Source organism: Drosophila santomea, unplaced genomic scaffold (genome assembly GCF_016746245.2).
Source record: "Drosophila santomea strain STO CAGO 1482 unplaced genomic scaffold, Prin_Dsan_1.1 Segkk69_quiver_pilon_scaf, whole genome shotgun sequence".
Taxonomy (NCBI): domain Eukaryota; kingdom Metazoa; phylum Arthropoda; class Insecta; order Diptera; family Drosophilidae; genus Drosophila; species Drosophila santomea.
In genome coordinates this window covers 177,447-184,034 of record NW_025319001.1, presented here as the reverse complement: position 1 = coordinate 184,034, position 6,588 = coordinate 177,447, and the positions used below count along the sequence as shown (strand labels likewise).

The window sequence follows — 6,588 nt, the reverse complement described above, 5'->3', positions numbered from 1 at the left end:
CTCTGGAGTCTGTATGCTTAATCTCAACATTCTAGCTTTTGTAGTTCCTGAGATCTTGACATTCATACGGACAGACGGACGGACAGACGGACGGACGGACAGACGGACGGACAGACGGACGGACAGACGGACGGACAGACGGACATGGCCATATCGACTCGGCTATTGATCCTGATCGGAAACGCTTCCTTCTGCCTGTTACATACTTTTCAACGAATCTAGTATACCCTTTTACTCTAGGAGTAACAGGTATATTTATCAAAATTAAAACCATAAATAATACTCAAGCCACTCATCCAATGCAATACCTCAATAAAATATAAAATATATAAACAATTTTGCGCAAACATTCATCAAGTCCTAAACATGAAACAATAAGAATTTCGCCGGAGAAAGTACTTTCGCCGTGGGAGAAAACAACATGTAAGTGATATCATAAAATTTGTCTCTCTTATTTGCAACGATATATTATGTAAACAAGGTATTGCATTTCTTGTTTTTGGTTGTTGGCCCTTCAAGTCTTTTAGTAATGCAGCTATTTATATTGAATCTATTCTCTATTAATTCGTTGCGAAGAACAAAACCCAGGCCTGACCTACCTACGTACAGTCGAAGGTAGCATCATAGTGCCAACTTAAAAACAGCATGGTACAGTGAAGGCCCAGAATATAATCCTACTTACAATTAAAAGTTTATGAATAATACTAATAGTAAATAAATCCCGACGTATCATTCTTTTGTGAATTGACACTTCATTGAAGATTATGTAAAGATAGGTCCCAATCCTTCGGGTTCTCACTCATAGTCCGTACATAATTAAGGATTGTTTAATTCGCACGCTCTACTTGTCCATTTGCTCTAGGTGTTCGTTCGGCGTTTTTGATGTGCTGGATCTGGTTGTTCTTACAATAATCTTCAAACTGCTTTGAAGTAAACGCTGTTCCACGGTCGGATATAATAACGCTAGGCAAAACGAAATAACTTGATATTTCACTAAGGATGTTTAGTACAGGTGCGGTTTTCGTACTTTTTATACCCGTTACTCGTAGAGTAAAAGGGTATACTAGATTCGTTGAAAAGTATGTAACAGGCAGAAGGAAGCGTTTCCGACCATATAAAGTATATATATTCTTGATCAGGATCAGTAGCCGAGTCGATCTGGCCATGTCCGTCTGTCCGTCCGTCTGTCTGTCCGTCTGTCCGTCTGTCCGTCTGTCCGTCTGTCCGTATGAACGTCGAGATCTCAGGAACTACAAAAGCTAGAAAGTTGAGATTAAGTATACAGACTCCAGGGACATAGACGCAGCGCAAGTTTGTCGAATCATGCTGCCACGCCCACTCTAACGCCCACAAACCGCCCAAAACTGCCACGCCCACACTTTTGAAAAATGTTTTGATATTTTTTCATTTTTGTATTGGTGTTGTAAATTTCTATCGATTTGTCAAAAAAAATTTTGCCACGCCCACTCTAACGCCCACAAACCGCCCAAAGCTGCCACGCCCACACTTTTGAAAAATGTTTTGATATTTTTTCATTTTTGTATTAGTCTTCCAAATTTCTATCGATTTGCCAAAGAACTTTTTGCCACGCCCACTCTAACGCCCACAAACCTGCACTTCTACTAGCTGAGTAACGGGTATCAGATAGTCGGGGAACTCGACTATAGCGTTCTCTCTTGTTACTGTTAGGGGCTTGCTGAACGGATCAGATATAGCCAGAATATGGGTTAATCCTCGTTTGCTGCGAATGAAGGGTCCCAGATGGTCTATGTGAGGTTTTCGAAATGGTATTGGATCGGAGTCGTTGTAGTGCATACATCCTTCGGGTTTTCCACCTTTCGACTTGTAGTACCAGCATTCAATGCATGATGATATGTAGTCCTTTACATATTTTCGCATTTTTGGGAACCAGAATCTTAATTTAATCCGTGCAATGGTTTTGTCGAATCCAAAATGCCCTATATCATCGTGACTTGTCCGTACTGTACGCCACCTAACTGCCGTTGGAACAACGAAAGCCGTTCCATTTTCGACTTTGCATACAGAAGGTGATTTTCAATGACGTAATCAGCTTGAAGTTGCTTTGACTGATCCATATGTCGTTGACCCTTTAAGACGGCGATAATCTCAGCAAGCGTTTGGTCATGTAGTTGCATAGTCAAAAGCCAGTCGTCAATGTCAGTTATTATAGTGCGTACTATTTCATCTAGAGGTATCTGAGAACTTAAGTCCGGAGCACGGCTCAAGGCGTCAACGTGAGCCATTTTGCTACCATCTCGGTGAATGAATTCACAATCGTAGTCCAAGATCTTGATCCACCAACGAGCTACCTGAGGTATTAATTCTGTATTCACCTTAACTTTGGCAATAGCAGAACTATCAGTAATAAGATGAAACGGTTTACGTAACGAAACGGTAAGCGTCTCTACTACGGCCAATGTCTCGAATTCGTAGCTGTGGTACTTACTTTCAGCTGCTGTACAATGTAGGTACAATGTAAGTTTCAAATTCCGAGACCACACCACACAAAAATATATTGCAGCATTTCAAATTGAAGAAAACAGCCTTAAAAACATTGCAAGAATGTTTGGGGGATTTAGTTTGAGCTGAAAACAAACGTTTGCTTATATTTTGTAGCGTGCCATTGCAACTAAATGGAAAATGAGAAATTTATAGAAATTCAAATGCAATGGCTGCCCCAAGTAAAGCTGGCTTAAAGACCCGGGCTCCGAATGGGTTACGTTACGGAATCAAACCAAAAAAGAGAGAACGCTATAACCGAGTTCCCCGACTATCTGATACCCGTTACTCAGCTAGTGGAAGTGCGAAGGAGAATCTTCAACACTGACGGTTTTTGGTGGTTTGTGGGCGTTAGAAAGGGGGGTGGCAAAAAGTTTTTTGGCCAATCGATAGAAATTTACAAGACTAATACAAAAATTAAAAAATATCAAAACAAAAAGTGCGGGCGTGTCATGTTTGGGCGGTTTGTGGGCGTTAGATTGGGCGTGGCAAAAATTTTTTTGGCAGATCGATAGAAATTCATAAGACTAAAGCAAAACTGAAAAAATATCAAAACATTTTTCAAAATTGTGGGCATGGCAGTTTTGGGCGGTTTGTGGGCGTAAAAGTGGGCGTGGCAGCATGAATCAACAAACTTGCGCTGCGTCTATGTCTCTGGAGTCTGCGTGCTTAATCTCAACTTTCTAGCTTATGTAGTTCTCGACGTTCATACGGACAGACGGACATGGCCATATCGACTCGGCTATTGATTCTTATCAAGAATATATATACTTTATATGGTCGAAAACGCTTCGTTCTGCCCGTTACATACTTGTCAACGAATCTAGTATACCCTTTTACTCTACGAGTAACGGGTATAAAAACCTAACCCAATAGAAACAATATATGATAAAAATTTTATTTTAAATAGTTTAATAATTTTCACAACGATAATATACAATTCTGTCGTTCCGATAGGATATATTTCAAACAAATAACTTAAGGTTGCCACCCATAGAGTTGTAGAGTGCGTGGAAAAATTTGGCATCTAAAAATTCAGTACGATTACACGATTAGATGATGACCAACAGTTTCTTAAAATGGCCAGCGGTGATGCGGTAAACTATCCTAAGAAAAAGAGCAAAGAACCCATCTACAATCAAGATGGCTTTTCGGAATATGATATCCAAAGGCCGTGCTCCAGGTAAGAACTAAAAAAAAAACAGTCATATTTAATATCAATTTAATTTCATATTCAGCGCTTTTCGAACCGTAAATGAACCGCACCCAAACCTCATACCCTCCAAGTTCCGCATCGACAATGTTGTTCCGGACTTTGGACTCGAGGAGAATTCTAACGTGCTTCCCAAAAACTGGCAAATGCCACCTCCAAGTTCATCAAGGATTATCAAGAGTCGACGATGCCCCAACGAAGGAAAAATATCTCCAAATGTGCGTCAAACTGTTCCAAAACCTACCGTCGATACAGAACCATCACCGCTGACACCCATCAAGGGGACTTTGGTGGATGAGTATGATACAGATCTGCTGTCGTCAGAGGATATTTGGAAGATCTATATGGATGTGAAGAAGGGGCTTATAAAGCCCTCGGATGCTATATATCCTTTGTTTTGCATGGAGTATTCGGGGGCTTCCAAAACTCCACCTCCGAGTTTAACGGAATCTTAAAACTCCAATGAATTTCCTCCGAAAACAGTTCGAGTTAACAAAAACCTATATAAAAAGAATTCTTTTGAAACTGGTTTTGAGAGGAAAGTCGGAAAAAATGAGTGGCGGGTCTTGGATCAGTGGATAGAATCGGAGGGGCTCAACGGATCCTATAATGATATAGAAGAATCGGATTCAAAGGGAAAGGTCGATAGTGACGCTAAGAAGTCTCGGATTCTGGACAATGAAGATGTCGCCTTTGCTAGCTTCACCATTGGAATCGAAGAGGAGCGGGCCATCAACGGATCCCATAATGATATAGAAAAATCGGATTCAAAGGGAAAGGTCGATAGTGACGCCAAGAAGCCTCGGATTCTGGACAATGAAGATGTCGCCTTTGCTAGCTTCACCATTGGAATCGAAGAGCAGCGGGCAATCAAGGAATGGATAAAATCGGAGGGCCTCAACGAACCCCACAGTGATATAGAAGAGTTTGATATGTTATTAAGCCTAGCAAGGGAACATGAGAAGAATCGGGATCTTCTGCTTGAGTTACTAAAGCCCAAGGATCTTATCTCCCAGGAAAAGGATGTTTGGAAAAAGTTTTCTCCAAAGGTGTTCGAAATGCCGCAGAAACCTGATTCCGTAGAGCCTGAGTTGTGGAAACCCCCACCCAACGAAAAGGTTTCCGTTGAAAATATTCCAGAAAAGGAACCAGAGAAAGCAACTGAATTCATTGTGGAAAAACCAGAAAAGCCTGTTATCCTCGAGGTCAAAGACATTAAAACATTACCCCCGAGGCCCAAGGCTGAGGAAGCTACCCAGAGTTGGGTACAGCAATGCAGTGAAACCATTTCCCAACAATTGCAATTCCTCATCTCTGAGGACAGTTCCAACAGTCAAACTGATGCAGAACCAGAGGCCATTGACTTCGAAACCGAGATTAGCAAGGAGCAAATGAAGCCCCGAGTCCTGGGAGAAAGCAACAGAAATGTCTCAGCGGAGACTGGATGGCAGAACAGCTTCACAGTTTTCCTCGAGGACTTCGAGTACATCATTGACCAAACCATGACGGAGTTCAGGGACCCCCAAGCTAAGAGACTCCGCTCAAAGTGGAACCAGCAGTTTGGATCAAAATCGGTGGAGAATTTGAGGAGATGTCTTCTGCTTCCGCCTCTGCCAGATCACTTGGACCAGTGCCTCCAGAGGATTAGAATCCTAAGGCGTCCCAAAAGGCGCAAGGTCGAGGAATTTCGCATGCACGTCGATATGAATTTTTGCAAAATGTATTGCACACTGAGTATGAATAAGAACTTGGATCTGCAAAATACGGTTAGGTTCCTAAGAAACGCCGTTTACAATAACGACATCGATGTGATCCAAATCCGGTATGAGGCCACACAGATAGCCTGGATTTGGTCCGATGGCAGTGTCTTGATAATCAATGGAAGAGGCCATGCGATGCTTGCGGAAACACAAAGGGATCTGATGTTTAGGACCCTCGGGAGGGCGAACTTCAAAGCCGACCCCTCAAACAAGCTTCTACATCTGCGTCTCATTTCCTGCGCCCACTTTCCATTTGGGATCTCTTTGCCGGTGTTCACTGCGTTAAGCGTTCTTTCTCCAGAGCCCCATATGAAGTATGTCTACTACGTGGACAAGGCAGTTCCCGGGGTGGCGGCCCGTGTTCATGAGACGGGAATGGTCCAGGTGTTTGCCATGACCACGGGTGAGGCGGATAATATGCTGAAGAAGCTGTACCTTCTTACGGCCAATCACCGAAAGGCCACCAAAGACGTCATCAAAAAGAAACCAATGGACTACGACTGACCAAAAAAAATGTAACTTACGAGTTACAAACATAATAATGTAAGGATGTGATCAAAAATAGAATAGTAATTGTAATAAAGCTGAGAACGCTTTGGTAAACAATTCAATGGCTCAAGTCGGTTCAATCATTATTTTGTTCTTTAGAATAAATAGGCGTGGAATTCTTGCTCTGCTATCAGATATCGTTACTCTGCTATTGATTAGATTTTAATTAAACATAGATTTTACAAAGATTATACATACTGCAGAATTGCTAAGCCAACTTCTCACTAGTATCAATATACCCTCTGCCAGGGTGTGCAAAGTAAGCAGTATAACTATGTATCCTCCAAATATTTTCTGTCCCCCCAAGCAGTTTTTAATTTTGTAGTCATGCAAATTTCGTTTCCTTTCTTTGGCTTGAACATTTGTCTCAGCAGAAGTTAATTGGTTTTTTTGCGGAAGAAGTGCCGCTTGAGACGTCGACTTGGGGGACTTTTTTCCCCTTTTAGTTGCTCCCGGGGTAGTTTTTTGTTGCTGTGGCTTTGGCGTTGGTTGGTGTCTTGGTGGAAAACAGAAGGCTTAAAAGGGGATACACAAAGGATTTGAGCA

General features: G+C 42.0%; 1 pseudogene; it reads left to right on the top strand.

Moving 5' to 3' along the window:
• Positions 1 to 3,864: 3,864 nt before the first annotated feature.
• LOC120457640 lies at positions 3,865 to 6,099 on the top strand (annotated as a pseudogene).
• Positions 6,100 to 6,588: the final 489 nt, after the last annotated feature.